This window comes from Sciurus carolinensis, chromosome 2 (assembly GCF_902686445.1).
Source record: "Sciurus carolinensis chromosome 2, mSciCar1.2, whole genome shotgun sequence".
NCBI lineage: Eukaryota > Metazoa > Chordata > Mammalia > Rodentia > Sciuridae > Sciurus > Sciurus carolinensis.
In genome coordinates, this window is record NC_062214.1 from 170141232 (window position 1) to 170167550 (window position 26319).

Genomic DNA, 26319 nt, shown 5'->3' on the forward strand with positions numbered 1-26319 from the left:
CCTGTTACCTGGCACACAGGGCCACCATCCTTGCTCTGAAGGCAGTTGAACCTGTGAAGTCCGGCGGGGCAGGGCCTGGACGCCTGTGCGTTCTCTTCCACCTTCTCTGGTTTGCCGCTCGAGATCTGCCCTTAATGCCAGGCCTCAGCTTCCTCGTCAAGTTCTCTTTCTTTTTAGTATAGTAAAGGCAGGATCCTGGAGCTTTTTGGAGAAGTTTGTGTCTGTTTCCTGGTCATTTCTGCATTCAGAAGTGCAGAACAGACCCATCTCTGTAAGTTTCAATGCTTGACAACTGAAAAAGAAAAGAAGGAAAGGAAATCTGGTTTCTTCAGCAGTTATGGTCCTTGTTTTTCAGGCCCTTTACACCACTAGCTGCAGTCATGCTGTGTTGCTTTCAAATCTGGTAGAACACAGTAGTCTACAAAATAGCTTCTCAGCTACAGTTTCTTAGCTATTTCAGCATAAAAGCAAAGGTAATAATTTTTATTTTGTTACTTTTTCCTCCAAGAGCAGAGGGTTTCATTGTTTTTCCTGTCGCCTTTATAAGGCCATGCAGTCTGTTTGGAAATCAACTGTGCATAGGCCTGCTTAGGGATGTTTCTTGCGGTCCTTCCTACCTTTTCCAAAGCGAGTTCAGTTTAAAATAGCTTCCTAGAGAACTGTCCAGTGTCATACACAGCAGGTGCACTGTTGTTACTGTTGTACTCTCTGCCTGAGCTGCCCAGTATCTGTGTTCTGTTCACTTCATGACCTCCCTCTGAGAACCAGCTGTTTTTGACAATGTTGCTTCCAAGGAATGACTTTTTCTTGACTAGAGCAACTTTTACCTGCTTGGACCTTTTGCACAGGAAAAGTGTTTGACATTGAACAAATGTGTCATATATGGCCAGGTGTGGTGGCGCACACCTATAATCCCAGCAGCGTGGGAGGCTGAGGCAGGAGGATCAAAGCCAGCCTCAGCAAAAGGGAGGCACTGAGCAACTCAGTGAGATCCTGTCTCTAAATGAAGTACAAAAAAGGACTGGGGATGTGGTTCAGTGGTTAAGTGCTCCTGAGTTCAATCCTTGGTAATCCCCCACAAAGTATCATATATTACATGAAAACGAGTTGTTGATATTTTGCAATATTTACAAACAAAAGAGTCTTTACCCTTTATCTTCAGTAGTAAGTTTCTATTAGCAATGACCATGAAGTTCTTGACCATAAGAAAAATAATGAGCTTTCCTAATGACTGTTTCTGAGCATCTCAATCTAACTTGTTAGTGAGGGAACCATTTCTCTGACAGATGGACTTGCAGCTTTTGTTGAGCTTTTATATAGAATGCTGCCTTTTATTTTGTGACTTAACTCTTGGTTCTCAGGCTTTTCAGCATGTTCCTATTGATGTGGAGACTCTTCTCGTGGAGAGATGTATGACAAGGACCACAGGAAATAGAATTTGCAGGGAGAGCTAAAGGGGGAAAGGCACTTCCATCCCCTCTCTGAGGGACCAGATATTTTGCTGGGCTGGAGAGTGGTACTGTGGTGGTGTGTGAAGTCAGCAGCACCCTGTGGGAGAAGAGAAGCTGCTTCTGCTGCAGGATGCCACGTGCACACGCCTCCTGCAGCCGATGGTGCCATCTCACATTTGGATGCAGGCCTGAAACTGCTTCTGCGCTGGCAGCAGCTTCTCATGAGAAATGCTTTCTTGCATTTCATAGTAAACCTCTGTTGACTCTGATGGGAAGCTCTAAAATACCACCTCCCGGAGATCTGACGTTGGTGGTGGCCGCCAGTCCCTTACATTGACAGGCCTCTTGGAATTGTTTCAGAACTCTAATCGCCTGCTGTCAGCAGCTTGGCCCACTGAGGGGAAAAGACGGGCTGATTATTGCATGTATCCTAGGACTGCCTGATTAGGGGACATTTCTGAGCTCATGCAGTCTGCTCTTTTTTTCCCTAATGTATATCAAAATCAAAATAATATGAGAGACTGGTAAAACTGATTCATAGAATTTGATTTCAGAAATTTTGGATTTTAATAAAGCACAGCACAGTGTCACAGTTAGGGTTAATAAGAAAAAGGTTACGTCATTCATCTTGGAAGTGATGTCCTTGCTGAATGAGAAAAAGAAATATCCAGTAACAAGAGAAATACTTTATTCACCCCGAAGGAAACATTATAACTCTTTTTAGAACAGAATTTTTCTCCTTCAAAAGAAGAAGAGTATTTAGGCATTAAATTATTTGAAATTAGGGTGAAATCTGTGGTGTTCGAAAAGAGTACTTAAATATATAGAGAAAGGAAAATATAAGTTATGATTCAACAATCATGCTACGTGGTAGGTAATTGTTTTTTGTCTCTACCTCTGGTGAGATTAATTTGCTACTCCATAGAAGGTGAAATGCTATTGAATCTTTTATTAAATAAGTTCTTCCTATAGGTAGTAAATCAATCCCAAGAGCGTGGTTCATGTTTAAGATGTTTGACTAGCGTAAGGATTCTGATCTTTATTACACAGGATATCTCCAGCTTAAGGATTTGTAAAGGCCCAAATGCATAGTCACTTGTGAAAAGTAGCAAAACAAGTCATTTAAAGAAAGACATGGGCTCATGCATCTCTGTCTCTGTTAGAGGTAGTCTATGTTGATGCATCTTTCAGAAAAGAGAGCCTGGTCTCTTGGTATTTTAGGTGTTAACACTTGTCACACAGTGATAAGTCAGGCTCCCCATCAATACATTTCCCTGTGGATGGCACAAAAGAATTTGAAAACCCCTGAGGATCAAGAATAATTGATTGACTCTGGGGTTAAGGGAGAGGAAGGAAGCAAAAAAAACTTTATAGCAAACCATGCATTAGCTTTTCGTGGATTAGGAGACATTTCTGAGCTCATGTAATCTGTTTTTTTTTTCCCCCAATATACAAAATCAAAATAATATGAAAGGCTATGATAAAATTGATTCAAGAATTTTGGATTTTCATAAAACACATGTCATAAATAGGGCTATGGTTATGTCACTCATCTTGGGAGTGATGTCCTTGCTGAGTGAAACCAAAATATGTGACCAAAATATTATGTGACCAAAATACCTGATAAAAACAACTTAGAAGAAGAAAGACGTATTTGGCTCTTGGTTTCAGGGGAGTCATTTCATGACTCACTGACTCCTCTGCCCTGGGTCTGAGGTGAGCAGAGCAACATGGCAGAAGGGCATGGCAGAGAAAAATTGGAGGAAAGCTCATGGCAGCTGGGAAGTGAAGAGAGCAACAGGAAGGAAATAGGGACAGATACAATCCCTGTGACTTCTTCCTCCAGCATGCTCCTCCTGCCTTTGTTTTTACCACCTCCAAGTAAATCCATTCAAATTATTAAGTCATCAAATGCATTAGTCCACTAATGAAGTCAGAGCCCTCCTGATGCAGTCATTTCACCTCTGACCATTACTGCATTGCCTAACACTTGAGCTTTTGGGGGAATGTTGCAGATCCAAATCATAATGCCATGCATAAACCTGTTGGGGAATAAACCTACTTCACAGGACCCCAACTCCATTATTTTCTTCTATTCTACATTTTTAACTCCATACTTCATGAAGTCCTATTCCTTTCCACAGTAAACCTTCGTTCTGTCTCTCTCTGTCCCTCTCACCTTCTCTGAGATGTGAATCTTTTAGTCATGTTATTCTATTCTCTTCCTCATCTCTTCATTCTTTTTCATTGCTTACGTCTTCCTTGCACTTGTCACACATTCTCCCACCTCCTCTCAGATCTTTCCCATTCTTTCCTCTTGAACAAAAACAAAGGAACAAACAAACCAGGAGAGAAGGTGGCTCACCCCATCCTTCCTTAAAGTATTTTTGAGGATGGAAATGTAGCTCAGTGCTGGAATTTGTGTTTAGCATGCATTTAGTATCAAATTTTAAAAAAAATTAGATGTACATCCAGTAAAATGCACAGGTCTTAAATGTTCTTAAGGTGTAGGTTGTTTCTGGTTATTGGCTCTTATAAGTAGGATTACTACCGACATCTGTGTACAAGTCATTCTTTGGGCATTTACTTTCATCTCTCTTGAGTGATGTCTAGGAATAGAATTGTTAAGTTACAGGGTAGATGCATGTTTCACTATGTTAGAAACTCCCAACTCTTTTCCCAAGGCGGTCATGTCATTTTACAGTTGTGCCAGCAGTTCATTTCATGAGTTGCAGTCACTCCATATTTCTTTATCATCATTTGCTATTGTCAGTTTTTCAAAAAAAATTTAGCCATTAAAAGAGTATTGGGAGGGGTTAGTGTTAGGGTTAGAGTTAGGGTTAGGGAGGGGGGCAAGAATGGAGGAAGGAAGGACTGTATAGAGAGAAAAGAGGGGTGTGAGGGGTGGGGGGGAAGGGAAAAAATAACAATGAATCAAACAACATTACCCTATGTAAATTTATGATTACACAAATGGTATGCCTTTACACCATGTACAGAGAAACAACATGTATCCCATTTGTTTACAATAAAAAAAAAAGAAAAAAAATGGAAAAAAAAAAAAGAGTATCTCATTGTGGTTTTACTTTGCTTTCTCCTGATGGCTAACAACTCTGAACATCCTTTGTGTGCTTAATGACTATTCATATGGTTGTTATCTTTTTTTGAAGTGTCATTTACAAGTCTTGATTGCTTTTCTGAGTAATAATTACTGCCTTCATTGTTGATTTATAATGTGTTTTCTGTGTATAATGTACATATATACATTATATACATGCATATATAATAGATTCTGGTTATGATTTCTTTGTCAGATATAGGTATTATGAGTTTTTTTCTGGCCTACAGCTCGCCTATTCATTTTTTAAAATGATATCTCATTGAACAGGAAGATTAATAATAAATCTAATTTATCAAATATTTTTCATGATTAGTGCTTTACTGTGTAATCTAGGAATCTTTGCTTATCCAATAATAGAAAGGTATTTTCCTTTGTTTACTTCATAAAACTTTAGGGTTTTATTTTTTTCCATTTAAGTTGATAACCCATGCGTGTCTAAGTTTTTTGTTTTGTTTGTTTTTGTTTTTGGTACTGGGGATTGAACCCTGGGGCGCTTAGCCCCTGAGCCACATCCCCAGCCCATTTTATTTGATTATTTTGAGACAGGGTCTCTTTAAGTTGCTTAGGGCCTCATTAAGTTGCTGAGATTGGGTTTCAACCTGCAGCCCTCCTGCCTTAGCCTCTCAAGCTACTGAGATTACAGGTGTGTGCCACTCTGCCTAACCCATGGCTAATTTTTCTGATGTATACCAAATGAGGCAAATGTTAAAGTTTACCTTTGGTTTTTTTGTATGTATTTCTAGTATAATTTGTTGAAAGGACTTTTCTTGTTCAACTCAGTTGGTGTCTAGCTTGAAAATCAGTTGACCATGCAAGTGTGTGTCTTACCATCCCCTAGTCTAGTTGCCAGTGTTTGAGCCCAATTACACTTAATTATATTATAATATGTCACAAAATCTTCCAACTTCATTCTTGTTTTTTAATGGCTATGTGTATTATAGGTCCTTTGCATTTTCATATAAACTTCAAAATTGACTCTTTTTTGATAAAAGACTGTTAGATTTTATTTATTTTTAAATATTTATTTATATATTTATTTTTGGTACTGAGTATGTAGCTCAGTGGCACAGCCCTTTTAAAATTTACATTTTAAATTTTGAGACAGGTTCTTGCTAAATTGCCCAGGCTGTCCTCAAACTTGCCATTCTCCTGCTTCAGCCTCCTGAGTAGCATGAATTATAAGCATGCACCACTGCGTCTGGCAAGACTGCTAAATTTTAACTGAAATTATAGTTATTTTTCAACTTGTGTAGAATAGACTTTTTAATAATATTGAGTTTCCCCTCCATGAACCTCTCTACTTAATTTCTCTTAGCATTGTTTTGTAGTTTTCAATATAGAAAATTTGCACCTTTCATTAGTCATAGTAGACATTTATTAGATATATTGCATTTTAGTGCTTATATAAATATTGTTTTTCAAATTTCATTTCATTGTTGACTTGCTAGTGTACAGATGTAGATTGCTACATGTACATTGACCTGATATCCTGTAAACCTTCTAAATTCAGTTACTAGTTTTAATATTTTGTGTGTGTTTTATAAGATTATTGACATATAATCATGATTAATGTCTGTAAATCATGACAGTTTTACTTCTTCCTTTCTCATCTTTCTGCTTTTACAATCTTGTTTTTCTGGCCTTCCTGAACTAACTCTAACATTCAGTTAATTGCTAACTAGAAGTGGCAAGAATGGATATCCTTACCTTATCCCTAATCTTAGAGGAAAACATCGGCGTTTCACCTTTAAGTCCTATGTCTAAAATTTTTACACTGTGGCTTCTGTTTTTAATACCTGGAACTTTGTGATCTAATTTCCAAGTCAACAATGCTCAATGCACCTACTTCTGAGTTTTCTTTTGCTTGGGATATTTTTGCCTTGTGTCTGTTTTTCTTTTTGTTTTCTGCAGCTTTCCCCCAAGGAGTGACTTGTGCCCACTCTTGGTTCTCCTACTTCTTTGAAAATAATTTCTCTTTTACTGGCTTTTCTTGCCTTTCATTTATTCTTAATGAATTCTTAATGAACAAATATTTATTGAGCAAGTACTGTATGACTGACTCGGTGCAGGTTGATGAGACCTGGTGTCTGTCCCCAAAGAACTCACTGAAAAGCATGAAAAGTGCTTTGAAGGCATGAATGGTTTCTTGGAAGGGATGGACATCTTCCCTGGTCTGGTGGAGTGAGAGGAAAGGCCTACCAAGGGAGACAATTGTACTGATTCTCCTTCCTCATCATGTGCAGTTGCCCAAGATTAGAGATTGACACCCCCTCTTTTCTTCTACATGTGATTATACCTATTCCCAATAGTTCTGGTGCCATCACTCTGGGTGCAGTTTCCAATCTATCCACAAATATAGTTATCAGAATTATATAGTGGTGCTTATTGCTGCATGTCCTGTGATTTTTGAGTGACAGAGCTCTCCTAAAAGCTCTTTAGCTTTCAAGCTTTCAAGAGTAGTAACTTGTTTGTCTTTAGGAACTCTGGAATTTTATATATACTTAAAAGTCACAATTTTTTTTTTTTTTTTTTTTTTTTTTTGCGGTGCTGGGGATCGAACCCAGGGCCTTGTGCTTGGCGATGTAAGCACTCTACCACCTGAGCTATATTCCCAGTCTACAAAATGTTTTTGAATGAATGTTTTTGAAAACTTTTTGTCTTTTTGTTTATATATGTTCTGTATTTTGTTATTAGGTAGGTTTTTTTTTTTATTAGCAAAATTTAAAAATAATTTTGGAATGCATTAGTTTTCCAGACTAATTTTTGTATTGGAACATTCTAATGGAGAACTTCATGTGTACATTCTGTCTTTTCCTGGGTAGCAAATGTTAGTGAGCTGCACTTAAAAATCCCCACCTCAGGTGTCCCATTCCATTTTTTAATTCAATGCCTGTTGTCTGACTTTGTCACTTCATTAAATAGCTCTGCTTATTCACACAAAGCTGTAACATGTAGGGCATGGCGGCATATGCCTGTAATCCCAGTGACTCAGAAAGCTGAGGCAGGAAGACTGAAAGTTAGAGGCCAGCCTCAGCAACTTTGTGAAACCCTGTCTCAAAATAAAAATAAAAATAGGGGTTGGGTTTGTGGCTCAGTGGTAGAGCGCTTGCCTAGCACATGTGAGGCACTCGGTTCAATTCTCAGCACCACATAAAAATAAATAAACAAATAAAGGTTTAAAAAAAAAATAAAAGGGGCTGGATAAATAACTCAGTGGTAGAACACTCCTAAGCTCAGTTCCCAGTACTACAAAAACAGACAGACAAAACCAAAACTATAAGACATTTTTAAAGGCACCGTACAAGTGAAGGATTATTTTCAGATAATTAAAACTATAAAACTATAGAAAACGTCTTATTGCAAATATACTAGATATTTAAGGCATTATATATCGATTTCATTGGAATGAAGTGATTGAGTAATTAAATGCATTTTTAAAATGATGCAGATTGAGCCAGACGCAGTGACACATGCCTGTAATCCCAGCATCTTGGGAGACTGAGGCAGGAGGGTCACAGGTTTGAGGCCAGTCTCAAGCCTCAGCAACTTAATGAGGCACAAAGCAACTTAGGGAGATCCCGTCTCAAAATAAAAATAAATAAATAAATAAAAAGATCTGGGGATGTAACTCGATGGCTAAGCACCCCTGGGTTAAATCTCCGGTACACACACACACACACACACACACATGCACACACGCAGGTTGAGTTATGTATTTCTTATTTCAGGCAAATGTATCCTACTTACTTATTCATTAAATGTGTCCATGTAGCTATATTATGCTTAAGGTGGGAATTGTAAACCTGGGCTGGCTGTGTAGTTCAGTGGTTGAGTGCTGCTTGCCTAGCGTGCCTGAGCCCTAGGTTTGATCCCCAGCACTGTAAAAAAGCAGGTTTGGGGGGAACCCTGTAAATCCAGTTGCATAATGAAAAGTCTGCTCTCAATGTGTTATTTACTAAATTTTTATCATTTTCAAAATTTGAAAGGTAAAAGTGTGAAAGATAAAGTGTCTTTTTAATGTAATTACCAATTTTTTAAAATTTATATTCTTAGAATGGAGAATGTGATGATACAAAGTATTTACATATCAGATCAGCATATATAAATGTTTTATGTTTTGTGAAAATGCAGTTATGAGCATTCCATTAACAGAAAAATTAAGTGTAATTTACATTGAGGTGTCTACATTTCTAATACTCTTAATTAAAAAAAATTAAATTTTGTATTCAGTATTATTATGGTTTGGATATGAAATGTGTCTTGAAAAGCTCATGCGGTCATGTAGGAATGTTCAAAGATGAAATTAATTTAGATCGTGAGAACTGTAACCTAATGAGTGTATTAATACTCTGATTGAATTATGGGGTGGTAGCTGTGGGAAGGTAGGGTGTGGCTGGAGGATGTAATCAGGGGATGTGCCCTTGGGAGTTGTATTTTGTCCTTGACTCCTGGCTCTCCCCCTCTGCTTCCTGGCTGCCTTGAGCTGAGCAACTTTGCCTTCTGCCTGATGTCCTGCCTTTCCTCAGGTCTAGAGTGATGGAATCAGTTGACCACAACTGAACCAATGAAACTGTGAACTCAAATAAACTTTTCCTCCTTTAAGTTGTTCTTATTAGGTATTTTGGTTACGGTGATGAAAAGCTAACATAAGTATAAAAGTCAAATGAAAGTCTTGCTTATGTAGTGAGGTGTTGTTTAAACTTTATTTGATCATAAACCATTGAGTCTTAACCTTTAGAGGTTATTATTCTTGTTTCTAATTTTAAACCCAAGTCAGACTTTCCTGTTTTATGATTTTCGATATGATTTAAAATTCTTCACCTTTATTAATTAAGAAGTTCAAAGTGATTCAGCATTTGAATGTTTTTAAGTGCTGGAAACAGCCTTTTACTAGGTTGACCTCAGTGACTCCCTTGGTCTTCCAGAGGACCCCACAATGAGGGCTCTTTATTAGCATATTGGGATTTACCCATTATAATTTATTCCTGATAATTACTTTTAAAATTCTACGTTTTCAGTTTTCTTATTATCATTTTTGGGGAGACTTCTTCCTTGTAGGAGACTTTATTTATGGTGCTGGGTATTGAACCCAGGTCCTCATGCATACCAGCAAACTTTCTAGCACTGAGTCACATCCCTGCCCCCCAATGTTTTTAAATGCCTGGGGTCTGGTCCTCTTTAACCCAGGATGCCTGCCTCCTTGGAGGAAGAACCGTCTCACATAACGTTCCAGGTAATTCTGCTGGCAGTCATTCTAAGCCTCATGATTGCTTTTGATCCTTTCTGATGTTTTGTTTATTCTCTTATTATCTCTGCCCACATTGACTGGGCAGAGTTAGATTTGAAGGTCAGCTGCAAACATTTGGTATTTCCAATCACAGGTTGGCTAGTTGGGAGGGTTTCTATTTAGTTACTTGAAGTAGGGCACCAGACACATTGTATTAATCCTATAATTTAAATGGGCCATCTGTTGAGTCACTGTGGTAGTTGTTCCTTTTTGTGAGTACCATTGTACTCAATTAAGTGGCAGCCAGGAGTGTTAGGAAACTCTTCAAAGAGCCTAAGCACTCATCAGCTGCTCCTCTCAAATGAAACTCGCCCTTGGAGACCATTTCCTTCTGTGTTCTTTTTCCTCAACTGTGAGAATTTGTTTTTTTTACTGTGGAAGTTAAGGGTCATGTTTGTTGGATGTAATTAGATAAAGGGGAACGTGAGATTGGGAATAGGAAAAGTGAGGTCAAATATTTGTGACAATAGTAGGATTTCTTTTTGGTGAATCTTAGGGCAAGACAAAGAGAAGTTGTGGACAGCAAACCTAATGCATGCTACTGGCCTGTTTTGTGACCCTTGGGAGAGGAGCTCAGACTGGGTAGGACATGGGGAAGTCTGAACTCAAGGCTTAAGCAAAGTATTTTAGGTTAGGTTACTCAGAATATCCGATATGTGCATTTTACTTTATGTTTGTGATTCTTCTGGAAAATTCTGAAAAGTATGGGTCAAAGCCTGGAGTCTGAAATCTGAAGGGCAATGCCATTTTGATAGAGAGCCTGGCTGAGGCAGCATCTCTAAGGCCACATGTTACCTGTGGAAAAGAAAAGCCAGCTCTGTTCAGGACCCCCTTCTTCTCTCGGGAGGTGATGCCACCTAATTCGGTGACTTTAAATATCACTTGTGTGCCTCTGGTTCCCACCTACACAGCTCCACGCAGACTTTGTTTGTACAGCTTCCTTCCACCTGCCCTCCCCGTGTCTCCACCTCCATGTCCAGCAGACCTCACTCATTCTGCATGGTTAGCAGAGGACTCCTCATTTATCTCTAGGTCATCAGCTCCTGCTGGTTTCCTGAGACCTTTTTGGTTAACATTGGAAGTCCCTCATTCTAAGAAACCCCTCAGTCCCAAGCATAGCAGGATGGCCGATCACCCAATTTCTAGTCCTCAGATCTCTTTTCTCTCATTTGGAATTTCTTGGGAGCATCACCTACCCAGACACTCCAGCTGTTCAGGAGTTATCCCTGATTTATCTTTATAAACTTGTCTATGCTGTTTCTTAACCTCTTCCATCCATCAGCACGCCCCACTGTCTCTACCAACAAAGTGCCCAGCTCTCTCCCCTTCTCTGCACCTGTGCTGAGCACCTTGCATCTTGAGGTGGGTCATATGATGAGAGGAAGCTGTGGGACCCTGCAACCACTTCATGTGTTATGTATGTACATATTTATTCAAACTTATTTTTATTTTGAGACAGGGTCTTGTTCTTGTCCTGGCTGGCCTCAGAGTCCTGGGATCAAGGGATCTCCCTGCCATAATCTCCTGAGTAGCTGCTGGGAGTGCAGGTCTTACCCACCCACTCTTACCCCCACAATACCCCATATCTGCACCTCCTGCTCTTAGAGCCACACTAACTCTCTTTACCTTGGGAATAATAAGTTCTTCGTGTTTTAGTTTTCTTTTTCCTTTGCCTGGCCTCTATCCACTCGTTGCCAATAGCACACTCTCAGTTGTGACCACAGATGTCTCTAGATACTGCCAAAAGTCCTTGGGGGGCAGGGCAGAGGGTGGAGGGCATAATCTCCTTATTGAAATCCACGCTGCTAAACATTAAATATGTGTTCTTGACATTGGGAAATTATAAAAGCCGTTATAAAGATAGTTCATCTTACATCATTACAATAGTTATAAGAATCTATTTTCAACTTGTATGTTTCTGTAATTCCACAATAAGCTTTGCACTAGAAACCCTAAAATATTCTGAGGGGATTTGTTCTTTCAGTATGTCTATATATTTTTTTTTAACTGACTCTCATCACCATGGAGCTAAACACTTTGAGAGACATGTTAGGTTAAAAACAGTAATGACTGAAGAGGAAAAAACCATTTTTCTTCTGTGTTCTTTTTTTCCCTCTCTTCTTTCTCTTTAACCCTTAGTCAACCAATAAGGTATTTAGTTTAATGGTTTTAAAGTGGATATCAGGGTCAGAAAGGCATGTAATTCAAAGCATCCCCCCCTCATGGAAAATACTAACAGTATAATTCCAGCAAACTGGCGAATTAATATTTTGAGATACAGGAAGATGTATCAGAAATGTGTAGCAAGGGAGTGTGTGTCCTTGGCCTGCACCTGTTTTAAAAGTGTGCATCAAAGATCCTGTTGCATTGCTTAGGACTCCCCTACATCACATTGAAATGTTTTTCATATAGAAAGTAAATAAACATAAGCTAATTTTTGGTGTATAACTGATAGTTTTCTGAAACTGAGCCCTGAGGTACAATATTGTGCACATTATAATAAGTAATGAGATGGAATCTGTTAACTGAAGGATATTAGCCTCTGCTCTCCATATTTAGTAGTGTACATGTTGGAGATTGACAGATGCAGCTCACTTGAACTAGTCATTTATTGTCCATAGGAGATGCAGAAGATGACTCTGGGTGTCTTTCATATTTTTCGGGGGGGGGAGGGCGGGGTAATAGGGCAATACCACTGAGCTGCACCTCCAGCTTTTTTTAATTTTGAGGCAGGTCTTGCTAAGTTGCCCAGGCTGGCCTTGAACTTGCGAACCTCCTGCCTTAGCCTCCTGAGCACCACTCCCAGCCAGGTTGGGGTTTTGTGTGAAATTTGTAGCCTATCCAGTTATAGATTTTGAGCTTTGCTTCATCTGAATGGAATCTTCTATTCAATCCTTCAAATATGTCAAGAATCTGACCTGATCTTTATGAACTGTGGCATCTTCTGTTAGTTTGAAGAGCATGTGCTTCTATTTCTGTTCAGGAAAGGGAGCTTGGAGGATTTTACTATTTAAGATACCACATTTTTCTAAGCAAAATTAATGTTCCTTGAGATTAATTATTTATCCAGCCTGGGCTCCACCGGGCTCAAACCTTCAAACATTAATTTCAGGAAGTTTGGATGCCTCCTTTGTTTTTAAACAGTAGTATTGTTTACTTTGCCTGAATGAAGACATGATATCAAATATAAAAGTCTTTATTTCCTTATCGGTTTTCCTCACTGTGAAACATAAAATGTTCTTAGCATTCTGAGTAAAATTTCCCACAGATTATCTTCTGTGTAAAGAGCTGGTTTGGACTTTTCTTTGCTCCTTTGTGTATTGGTAACAAGACAGCAGTTCACAAATTATAGCACTGTCTGTTTTTATTTTTATAAAAAATTTTTTTTTTTTGGTGAGTTCTTGGCTATTCTATTCTCGCTCTTCTTATCTGTAATTCTCAGACTACCCTTCTTTTTGCTTTCTTCTGTCTTTCAATTTAGCCCATAGGTGTTCCTGAATTCCTGGTGTGTGTGAGGGACTTGGTGATGTGTGCATAGCATCCACACCCTTGTAGAGCCTATAGAGTGTGGGATGCTTCTGGTTCTAAGGGATCAGTAACCATCACTGTCGAGGTCGCCCATTCTTAGGCACCATGTGTGGCTCTTCTTTCTTCCTCCACCTGTGCACTGTAGTTACTTTTTTGTTTTGTTTTTCCTCCTTATATTGTTGAGCTATTATGCATATAGTTTAAAAAAACCTTAACGTTGTGTTATGTTCTCTCATGTAATTAAAAATACTTTGAACATAATTTTCCTAAGCATATACTGTTACATTATGTGAATATTCCATTATTTATATGGCTTGGGAGCATTTAGGTTGTTTACAATTCCTTTCTATTCCAAATAATGCTGTGATGAACATTTCTTGCACAGTTTTGTCTTTCGAATTGTTTCCTAAGATATTGTCAGGAATAAAATAAATGGGTAAAAAGTGTGTAATCATTTTAAAGGTACTTTATACGTATGCCTAAAGAAATTTATAAAAACCAGTTTGATTCCTTTCATTTGCTAATGAGCACATTTTGATTTGTATTTATTTTCTTTATTTAGCAGAACATTTTTTAAATGTTTAACCAATATGTGTTTCTTTTTTGTGAATTGGCCCTTAATACTTCTTTTCTGGTTTTAGAGTCTTGGTGTTTTATCTTGATTTACAATTGCTTACATTTATTCAGTGTATTAAATCTGGGTTGTGTTTATTGTAGTTTCAAAGTTCCACACACCCAAGTCTATCCACCTTTTCTTTTGTGATTTCTTTCTTTCAGTAGTTATACACATAGAAAATATTTCTCCATTCACATAGCAGATTTTTACCTGATATTTTCTTAATTTCCAATTTATGTTGAATTTCATAAGAAAGGAAGTCCACTGTTGTGAACCAGGAGAACTTTGCTGTTAGCATGGTTACTGTGGGGTGGGTTTGGTAATTCTTTGCAGTGTCCACTTGCACTCGTTTTTAGCTTCTGGCTTTGCTGTGCCATTTGATGCTTCAGTACCTGCTTAATTCTATCTCTGCGGTTCTGTTATTAGGTCCTTGTGAAATACTTTCTTGAGTAAAAGTGATTTAAGTTAGCAAAGTTGAGTCATGATTGGCTCCTGAGTTTATACTTTAAGAGGCCCAGGAATGAAAATTGAATCTTTTTGGATGTAGTCAATAAAAAAACAAAAACAAAACAAAACAAAAAAACCTCACTTTTCTGTGAGAGGAATGTTATAGATTGCAGCATTAGACTCAAATTGACTACCAAATATAACATAAAATATTATCTGTCTTATTTTATGATAACTGCTAATTTCCTAATTTGTACAGGTTCAGATTTAAGAAAAGTATATAAATCTGTTGAAAATGTTCTTAACTTGCAAGAAAACATACACTACTAACCTATATTATAGGTAATGATTAAAGGTTTTGGTTTGTGATATGTAAATCAATTCTCTTGGTTTTTAAACCAAAACCCTTCATCAGGAATTAATATTCTTGATGACATAGGTAATGAACATTTTATTGAATTCAAAGATGAAGTACTGTATATTTCTCTTACAAAATATGTTTTATTGTCTGTCTCTCCCACTAAATGCATACATTTTTAGATCAAAATCTTCAGCACAGATAACAGTGCCTCAAATATTTGTTGAAGAGTAGGTATTTGTTGAATGACTGTAAGGGCAGAAACAGACATAGAGGGAAAAGGAGTACTTTTGCTCTTGCACGAAATGTATTAGGCTTTTAATTAAACACTGATCTTATAACTATGTCTAGGTACAGTGGTAGTTGTAAAGATGAACCTGTTTTTTACCTTTTCTGTTAACTTTCTGACTACATTACAAGCCATAGTTTTTTGTTTTGTTTTGTGTTTTAATTGTGGTGGCCTCTCACATGCTGGGCAAGTGCTTTACCCCTGAGCTTCAACCCATCCCTGACCACAGGTTTTCAGTAGGATAGGAAACTGTATAGGGGGAGAGCTTCAGGGTAGATTTCTGTTGTGGAAGAAGGTTGACTAAGATCCTCAGTGAGGGCTGGTGGTGTAACCCAGTGGTAGAGCACTTGCCTAGATGTGTGAGGCCCTAGGTTCAGTCCCTGCTTCCGCCACCCACCCACACACAGACTCAGGGTGCCACTCCATATGCTAACTGTAATTCATAATGGCATGAAGGGCTGTGACTGATATAGTACCAGCATACACATGTGTGTCTGTGAAAAATTCAGTTTCTGAATCTTGATAATGTTTCTACTTTAATATATTGAAGCATGCAAACTAGCAGCAGATGTCAACATTTTCATTTTCTGTTCAATCTTAATTGCAGTTTCACTATTTGTAGAGAAAGACACAGCAAGGAAAAAAAAATGCTTTTCCAGCTTTCCTTAATAATAGGTACTCCTTATAGAATTGTTTTCCCAGTAGCGTTGAACTCTCCCAGCAAAAATTTTATACCAAGATTGTATCAAGACATTATCAAGGATTCATGATTTTATCATTTAGTGCAGTAATAATCTTATAGAGATGTCCTTGTGAAATTCTGTGACCCTTTTATTTACCTGAATCAGTAAGCATAGAGTAATAAAGAGAGCATTAAAGGAAGGACCTACTTTTTGATTCATCATTAGAATACTCTAAGCCAGATTTATCATGACAAGCAGAATAAGAACTTTTCTGCATTTTAAAAAAGTATTTTACTTGTCGATGAACCTTTTCTTATTTTTTTTGTGGTGCCTGAGGATGGCACCCAGTGCCTCACACATGCTAGGCACTGAACCACAATCCCAGCCCCAACTTTTCTGCATTTTTTCCTACCAAATAAAAGACTTAATTTTGAAACTTCCAAAGTCATGGTTTCCAAAAGTCAAAATTTAAGAAAATTATATAAGCTTTTCTTTTTTGTATGAAGTTACTTCATTTTCCTGAGCCATGGAGTACTTTTCCTTGGATAATCATTGAAATACAGGCTGAGAGAATAAGGCTTTTTCATTAATATACCAAATTTATGCTTTGTGAAATTTTTATGTCTTTAGTGGACTTTGGAACTAAATTTAGTGGTGCATCTTAAATATCCTGTTGAAGTCTACCGTTTATTCATTTATTTCTTCATTCTACTTACAAACTTCTTTGTCTTTGATCAAAATATTATCTAGTTTTGACAAAAGTTAAATGGCAACTATTTGAGAGTAGAAATAACATTTATCTTCTCAGAGGTATTTGTTGTGCCAGATAAAAATGTAGTCAGCCATAAGCAACTCTGATGGCTTCAGCAAATGGGAATTTATTTTCTCACATAAGAAACAGTCCCAGAAGTAAACTATGGTTGGAACATGTTCTCAGGGATACCACCAGGGACTCTGGATTTTTGTCCTTGGTGTCTTTCCTCATGCTGGCCTCATGAATTGAAGGTACCTCTGGTTCTTTCCGGCAGGAGGAAGGGGAGGAAGAAAGTGGAGGGTAGAGACTAGCTGAGTCCATTCCTTTTTATCAGGAATGCTGAAGTTTGCCAAGAAGTTGCATGCTGCAGACTTCTGTTTCCTTTTCACTGGTCAGAAGGAGATGAAGTAGTTACCCCTAGACCAGTCACTGCCAAGGAGCATACCGGTTATGGTTGATGTAGAATTCTGGATTTGTCTGTGAGGGCTAGAGTAAAGAATTCATGGCACAGTGCTGCTCACCTGCCTGAACAGACTGAGAATATTGTTAGTGAAGAATTGGAGGGAGAAGCATGAACAGTGTGTGTCACACCTGCTCGAAGCAGAACTAGTACAGTGTGTTCTAGGTAAGCCCAGAAGTTCGGTCTACATTGAAGTCCTTTGATTCTTGATTTCTTGGAATAAATTATGGATTTTATTTTGGAAATCCTTATTTCACATATTCTTTTGTAGTCATACCCTGTCATTTTCCTGAGTGGTTCAGATATTAGGATAGCAAATGCTGTGGCTTAGAGTCTTCCTTGATGTTAACTATATGATGAAAAAATAGAATTTTAGTCATAATACTCTAAAATTGAAATTTGAAACTTATTTGATGAATTTATATGTTTTTAAAGATTTTTTTCCAGTAACTGTCTGATTTTATTTATAATTAAAATGCTTGGAGATGATTTGGTGCAGTGGGGACTGGGGATTGAGTTCAGTAACCAGTGAGCCACATCCCCAGCCCTTTTTATTTTTATTTTGAGACAGAGTCTCATTAAATTGCTGAGGCTGGTTTTGAATTTGAAATCCTCCTGCTCAGCCTCCCCAGTCTCTGGGATTACATGCGTGTGCCATCATGCCCAGCTCCATTTTCAAAATGTATGGGCAGTGATAATCATATATATGTACATACATAAATTTGTATTCTAATTTTTAAACTTAAAAAATTTTTCAATGTAGTATACCATTTTAAAATTCACTTTGCTGTTATAATGGACTTAACCCTTTTCCAGTTGTATGTTTAATTAATTTCCATTCTGTGCTGCTATTAATAATGCTATAATTTGCATATTTATTAATGTATATTGATTTTTTTAAAGTTATGGATCGTTCTATTTAGAAACCTAACATATCAGTGACTTTTGAAGCATTTAGCTGATTACAATCCAGTGGCACTGTACTAACTTACAGTGCCTATAAGCAAAATATAAAAATACAAGTTCTTTTTTCAGTTTCTCTGGTATTATTAATTTAAAAAATTTGTTAATCAACAAAGACAGAACTGTTGATTTTTAACCCTAAATACTTTCTCATCTCTTTTCCTCTTGTAAATGGCATCTTCCTGTTCTTCACTTTGTTGCTCTGTAGGCAGCAGAGTGTTATTTCACGTTACAAAATGGTACATTCCTAGTGTAGATCCTTTGCTAGCCACACTTGTCACTGCCCAAGAACTGCTGTTCATATTTTTCTCAGTAACTCATATTAGCTCCATATGTAAGTAATTGTATGTTTTATTCATAATATATTTACTATTTGTCTCAGTTGTGTGCCTGTGAAATAGAGCATGGGGTTACTGGAGTCAGCATAACAGCTATCATGTCTGTGGCTTTTAAAAAAATAATACTTTTGTGTTTTTTCTCTAATATTTGTATCATTTCCATTTTATGATATAGTGAATTATTGAATCTCTTAAAATAGTTAATTGCATTTTGTTGTTTAAATGCCTTATTCATTACTTTGTCCATTCCTAACAAACTTTGCATAGAATTTTGTAATGGCTATTTGGTGTCTGTTAAATGATTTTATACTATTATTATTTTATTTATGTGGATTATTAACAGATTTGATAATATTGCCTCAGATTTTATTTATGTGCATCGATAATTACACAGTTGTTTTGTAGTGCTGGAAGATTAGTAAATTCTCAATAGTTTTATCTAACAGCTTTAGTGTTGGTCTTGAAACTCTGTTTAACTCTTAGAATTTGTTGGATAACTAGTTTTTGTTTTATTTCATATGTTGTGGTGTGTGTTTTCACCTGTGCATATGGAACATAGAATGTATAAATTCTTAATTTAAGAAATCAAGATTTCTTTAGGTTGGAAAGGATTACTATAATTTCTGTAATTCTTATATTTAGGAATATTTTAATAACTTTTTATTTTATTGGTCTTCTCTGTTCTACTTTTTTGTTGTTGTGTTTTTGCATTTGTTTGTTTTTGTGGTACTGGGGATCAAATCTGGGTCATTGTAAATGCTGGGCTTCATCACCAGCCTCTATTATGTTTCGAATAGGAAATCACTGATGTTCTTGCTTATATATTAATTTTCAGTTTTTAAAAAAATTTGTTGGTGCACATATATGTTCTAATCTCCAACTTGGTTTACTTGTGCTTCTTTCTTCTATGATTTTTAGTGATATAGAGATTTTATGGTTTTTGTCACATACTCCTATTTTATTTATATTCATTAAATCATCGTTTACAGTTCATTAAGTTTTACATTTTATTTACATTTTCTGTACTTTTCTTTGTTTTAAGTTACACATTTTTCTCAGTGCATGACTTTGGATTCATCCTGTAGGTATCACTTTTCATTTTTCAGTTCTTATCTTTCATTTTGCTAACATACGTCCTTGTTAGGTTTTGTTTTGTCTTCACTGGACATGCCTAAAACGTACACTTTGATCCAATAATATAAACTAACTTTTACATTAAAATTTAGGTCTTTTAATATTTGCTCAATTTTCTTAAACATACATAGATGATTGACTAGAATGTTGATCCTGTGTTTAGGTGCAAAGGTCAGTATTACTTTGTTTCATTAATTTCTTTGCTTTTTCTGGTGTGTGTGGGGGTTGCTGATGAGTTAACCCAGTGCTTCATTCATGCTCAGCACATGCTATACCACTTTTCCACACCCAACCCTCATTAATTTCATATTTGTTTTCTGTCTTTTGTGCACTGGGTCTGTTTGATGCCCTGATTGCCTTGATGTCTTACCACCTTTGCACGAATGCCCACTTCTCAGTTTATGCCTTCCCAGACCACCCACAACTGATTTTTTTTTGGGGGGGGGGGTGTGCACTGGGAATTGAACCCAGTGCTACTCTACCACTGAACTATATCCCCAGTCCTTTTAATTTTTTTATTTTGGGAAAGGGCCCCACTAAGTTGCTGAGGCTGACATCAAACTTGCTACCCTCCTGTTTCAGCCTCTTGAGTCACTTTCTTGTTTTTATTATTATTTCATTATTCTAAGTGTATAAATTTGTGTGCTACTTTGACACATGTATTTGTTGTATATTGATTAAATCTGGGTAGCACTCTGCAGCATGTCAAAAAATATTTTAATTTTATTTATTGTTGGTCTTTCTAGAATGTACCTCCATGGAAAGCAGAGACTTGTCACTTTCATTCAGTTTTATGCTTGGCTGCTAAGAAAATAGCTGGTATAGAATAGACACCCAGTAAATAATTGTCTAATTATGAGCATTCTATTTCAGTTGATTTCTCCTTTTCTATCTTAGTTTTTTTTCCCCTTGATTTCATTGTTACTACTTGTCACATAATGCCATGTTTTAGTACAAATTATTCTTTTAAACTTGACACTCAATATTATTGCCTCCTGTCTTTTCTTTTTAAATACAATTTTGTTAAACATTTCCTTTAAAATTCTTTTTTTTTTTTTAAATTCCTATATCTTGAAATCAGCATGTTGAATTTGGGGTTTTTGTTTTAATAGAAACTGAAGTTCTTTCAATAAATTGAAGTAATTTGCTTTTGTTTGCATGCTTATATTACTAAGGTTTTTAAAAAATCATGAATCTTTAAGGATTATTGTATTCAGTGCCTTTTGATACATTGAGCAGGATCTCTGTCCTTTTATATCTTCATATGATTTGGAGTGTAATCTCCGAACTGAACAGTTTCTCATGACGTGTTTGTAGCCTGGCGTCCACATTCGTGATCTTACTGTTATTTCGTACTGCCTGTGTGCAGCGTGTGCGTTGAGTCAGTCCTCTCTGCTCTAGTGCACGCTCCTTTCTTCACTGACCTTGTCACAGTTTCGCATCCCAGCAAGGTCTGTTGCTTTACCTGCACATTTGAGCTCAACCATTTCTCTGGGCAGCCTCTCCTGAGGCTCCAGCCTCCTTGGTGCCACAGTGCCTATGTTCTTACTGCACTGTTTCTGGTTCTTCTCTTCTTAAGCAACCTGCCTCGCACGCTCCTGGCACACAGTAAGCACAGAATAAACTAAGTATTAACTACCTTCCTCTTTTCTTCTCTACTTGCTGAATTTATTTTTTTCCTTCTGGTTCTGCGAATCTAATCCAGGGCCTTGTGCATGCCAGGTGAACTTAGGTCTTGTAGCATGAGCTGATTCAGGCCCCAGCATCAAAAAGGGAAACAAACAAACAAACAAACAAACAAACAACAAAAACAAACAAACAAAAAAGCCCAAATAATTAACTTTTTGCTCTCTAGTCTCCACACAAACTCTTCTTTGGTTTGATGTAGAGAACTGAATTAATTTTTCTGAGTTTGCTTTTTCTATTAAAAAAATACCTGTAGACCTGCTTTTGTTCTAGAAAATACTCCACTTAGAAATACGAGCAATCTCTTCCTCTTTCCTTGGTGCCTTTATCAGTTCTTCTCCTTGGCATTTCTTTCTTCTTTCTCCACCCAGTAACCAGTGTAGCTGTTTACTCAGTTCTCAGATAGGTACTAGCTACTTCAACAAGTATTTGTCAATACTTTCCCATACTTTAATTCTTCTGGTAAAGCTACCTGTTTTGTCTTTTCCTTTCATTTGTTGAATTGTATCCTCTGATTCTTCCCTTAGAAAGAATACTTGGTTTTGATATCAGACTGACAAAATTCTATGTAGTTAGGAATGTGGGGAATGGGTCCTCTTTTTGAGGAACATTGATTCCTGTTTATTCAAATATAATGTTTTGGAGTTTCTGTTTGGAAATTTTCACTTTTTTTTTTTTTTTGTTCTAGCAGTTTTCATTTTCATGTTTACTCTGATGTCTTACTCACTTTATGTCTTCATTCTATTGCTAATGTTTCTCTTGTAAATATGATACAACTTTTTCAGTGGGTCAGGGCCTTGCTTTTTGTTTTCTTATTAATTTGCGAGGCCTTGGAGATCTAGTCTCACAGGAGATTTCATATATTAGCTTTTATCACAGATGTTATCACTCTGGTTTTGGAAAGGGAATAGGAAAGGCTGCCTAGTGATATTACTGAAGGCTCCATCTTGCATTAATTTTGTAATCAAGCCAAAATTCATAGCATTTCAAAAATGCTTTTAGTAGGAAGTGCTGTTTTGAAATGACCCATTTCTTTCCCTACTAAAGTCATGTCGTAGAAAATGTGAGAATCTAATCCACAGTGGACTCCCTGTCATTTGTTTCAAGTGGAGACGGTGAACAATGTGGAGAGTCATTTGTCTACTGTTGACTGACAGATCCTGCACCTTGCAGAAGTAAATACCCACGTGTGGCAAGAGTTGCTCCTTTAATAATCTGCCATGTTTTCATTACTTTCTTACAGAACTCTCATGACACTTAATAAAAATTATGAAGTAGGTGCACTTTCATACTATTCCAAAGTAATTATGTTTATTGGAAAACCACTTTATAACAAATATTTAGAAAGAAGAAATTTTTTCCTTCCAAAACACTTTTCATTTTATCATATTCCTCTGAAGTCCTTTCATTTTCCCATATATTCCTTTTTTATATTCCTTTTGCTTTTGCCTATATAAACAGGTTTATAGAGAATATATCTACTTTAAAAAATTTTAGTGAATGTGTTAGGATTATAGATAATGGTGAGATTCATTGTGACATTCAGTATGTCTGCTTTTAAAATTCACATTTTATTTTAAATGTAGTCATGGTAACTACCAGCCAGCTCAATTAGGCATCAAAAGGAAAAAATATTGAAAACAGTATCTAAAAAAGTAAAGAGAATCATTAAAATATTAACTGTATTAGGAATTCAGGCCAGGTGTGGTAGCAGATGGTTATAATCCTAGTGACTTAGGAGTCAGAGGTAGAGGATCCCAAGTTCAAAACTTGGTGAGATCCTGTCTCAAGAAAAAAAAAAAATTAAAAAGAATTCAGTAAAATTATTGGATAGAAGTAAATTTTAAAAAACCAGTAACTTTGAGGCACCCTAGCAGCACAGCATATTAGAAAATGTGATTACATAAACATTCCTAGTCTCAATAATATTTTAATATGCCTTACACTAAATCTGACAAAAGATTTTCAGTGGCCTTATGAATTAAATAACTTGAGGCCAAGCTAAGTAAATAGAAATTGTATTTATTACTTAATGGGAAGATTCAATAGTTAAAAAATTATCGTTCTCTACATTAATTTATAAAATGGATGCAAAATTTGAACCAGCTACTTATGAGGCTGAGGGCAGGAGGATATGAGTCCTAGAGCTGCAAAATAAATAAAAAGAAAAAAAAAACTCAATTTTAAAACAACAAAAAGAACAACAAAAGAAGAGGAACTCAGTGGTGCACACCTGTAATCCCAGTTGCTCTCTGTGTTGAGGCAGGAGGAGCACAGGTTCCAAGCCAGCGGCAGCAACTTAGCAATACCTGTCTCAAAATGAAAGCTTAAAGGGTGGAGTGAGGGGGCTAGAGGGGCGTAGCCCATTGGTAGAGTACCTCCAGTTTTAATACCCACTACTAGTGAGAAAAATAAGTAGATCAGAGGTTACAAAAAAGACCAGAGCATTTGCCACTAAATTTAAGGTTAATTGAGATAGTAGAATGGGGTTAGCAGCGTTTATTATAATACTGTGATACTTGAGTTGGTGCAGCATTGGTCTTAATAGAGAAGCAGACCTCCATGGGCATGGGAACTTGTTTTTGACATCGTTTTACAAGTCAGTAACTCAAAAGTATTGTTGACTATTCAAGAAGTAGTGGTGGAAAGAAGCTGCAAGATTTGGCCTAGCTGTCCTACTTCTCAGTTTATACCCAAAGGACTTAAAATCAGCATATTACAGTGATGGAGCCTCATCAGTGTTTATAGCAACTCAATTCACAATACCTAAGCTATGGAGCCAACCTAGGTGCCCTTCAACAAATGAATGGATTAAAAAAATGTGAGATATATTAAAAAAAGTATATATATGTATATGTGTGTGTACATATATATGTATATATATTTATAAATGATGGAATATTACTCAGCCTTAAAAAAGAATGAAATTATGGTATTTGCCAGTAACGGAATGGAGCTGGAGAATATTATGCTAAGTGAAATAAGCCAATCCCCAAAAAACCAAAAGCTGAATGTTTTCTGTGATATTCAGATGCTGATGCATAGTGTGTTGGGGGTGGAGGTGGGGACTAGGGAATAATAGAGTTACTTTAGATTAGGTAGAGGCGAGTGAAGGGAAGGGAAGGGGGATGGGGATAGGAAGGATAGTTGAATGAATCAGATGTTATTATCCCATGTTCATATATAATTATATGACCAGTGGGATTCTACATCATGTGTAACCAGAAGAATGAGAAATTATACTCCATTATATATGACGTATCAAAGTGCATTCTACTGTCATGTACAACTAATTAAAACAAATTAAAAAATTAAAAATTAGTAGTGGTAGACTTCTAAGCAGAAATAATGTAATCAGGGAAGTTAATGTGGCTGTAAGACTCACCCTGCAGACCAAGCATATTGCTATAAAGCAAATAATTTACATTTAAATAACCTATCTGTATTCACTTTAAAAGGTGGGACAATGTGATAAAAATAAATTTCATTCCTGTCAATAAGTTCTGGATGAATCAAAGATATGCATTTTAATAGAGACTTAAACTTTTAGAATATGGGAAAACATATGGATGATATTGGAAATTTGGAGAACTTTTTGAACAAAACACAAAAACCCAACTTATAGATTTGGCATGTTAAAATTTTCAAATGCAGGTATAAGAAAACATACTTAAAGCAAAGGTCCGAGACAAACTGCAGACTATGAAAATAAATTTAGATACACGTGCCTAATGAGTGATAAATATTTATAGTAAATAAAAAAAATTGCCTAGGAACTGGGATATAACATACTTAAGATTGAAATTTCTCGGCAGAGTCTGGAGAAATTAATATTTTAGCTATATTTCTTTATTATATACAACAAATTTTGCAGAATAGTAACATTTATTAAATCTGGATGGTGGGTATCTCTGTTTTTGCATGTTTCACGTATTAACTTAAGGTTTTTGTTTAAAGTGATAACATTGCAGTCTGCAACTAAACACATTGGATTGGACACATGCAGTTATTTCCTTTCCCTCAAGTCACTTGCCAACATTGTCGAAGGAATATAAAGAAATACAACATTCAAGGTCAAATAAGGGGAAAAGAAATAGAACAGATTAGAATTAACCGACAGTTTTTGTCAGTAGGGAAGAGAGAGATGTATTGTAACTAATTTTGTGATGCGGAGTGAGCCCAATCAGAAAGGGTTTACAGAGAGGTTCTGGAAAATGTTGACACCATACAGCTTTGAATTGGAGTCCACCAGTTACGGGGAAGATTGGACTGAGGGATAAGACTGGCTGGAGATAAATTTTGGTCCCTTCCTTAACCCAGTGTAATCATGGATGCTATAGAATCAGGAATTATTTGAAATATTTCCAAATGTGGGAGTAAACTAAGAAAAAGAAACAAGAATTGGGAGACAGGGTGGGTCCACCAGGAGAGGAGGGAAGAAACCTCAGGATGGGAGTTGGTGGGTTCTTGGGAGTGCCTGTGCAGTGGCCCTGGAGATCAGTGGGTGGACTGGGCTGAGAAGGGAGTTCTAAGGGAGCCATCTTCAGGGAAGAGAAATGGAACTGGGGAGCCTCCTGCTTTTGATCATGTGGAAAACAGTAATGAGAAGATGTAAATCCTGACGCACACACATATGTCATCTCTGTTCTGTATACATACGTATCACACCTGCGAACAGAGTGGGGCAGGGATGTGCGGGAGATATTTAATGGAAGCATTCTGATTTCTCATCTTGCACAAAGAACTTCACCAGGTAGTATTAAATCAAGAAGAGGCAACATGAGCATGCTGCTTAGGAATATGAAAACACTGGAGGAGGGCTGGGTTGCGGCTCAGTGGCAGCACGCTCACCTAACATGCGTAGGGCCCTGGGTTCCAGCCTCAGCAGCACATAAAAATAAAGCTATTGTGTCCACCCACAACTAAAAAAAAATACTAGAGGAAACAGTGCTATGAATTGAACGTGGTTATTCTTGGAAATGGGAAAGATAAAGCAGTACGTTTTCTTTATGTTTCTGGTTACAATTTGCCTTTAATTAGTTATGCATTACTTTGATAAAAGTACAAATTAACTAAAATTAAATGAATATTGCAGTGAGCATCTTTGTGTGATAGGTTTTCCTTCTTCTTCTTCTTCTTCTTTTTTTTTTTTTGGCCTGACATTTTTTTCTATTTGTTCTAATTAGTTATATGTGACAGTAGAT

The 26319-nt window shown here is 36.8% G+C and overlaps 1 protein-coding gene across 1 annotated transcript in view; it reads left to right on the forward strand.

The window, feature by feature from the left end:
- Sipa1l1 (signal induced proliferation associated 1 like 1) overlaps positions 1 to 26319 on the forward strand; it is a 367944-nt gene that overhangs the window by 194778 nt on the left and 146847 nt on the right.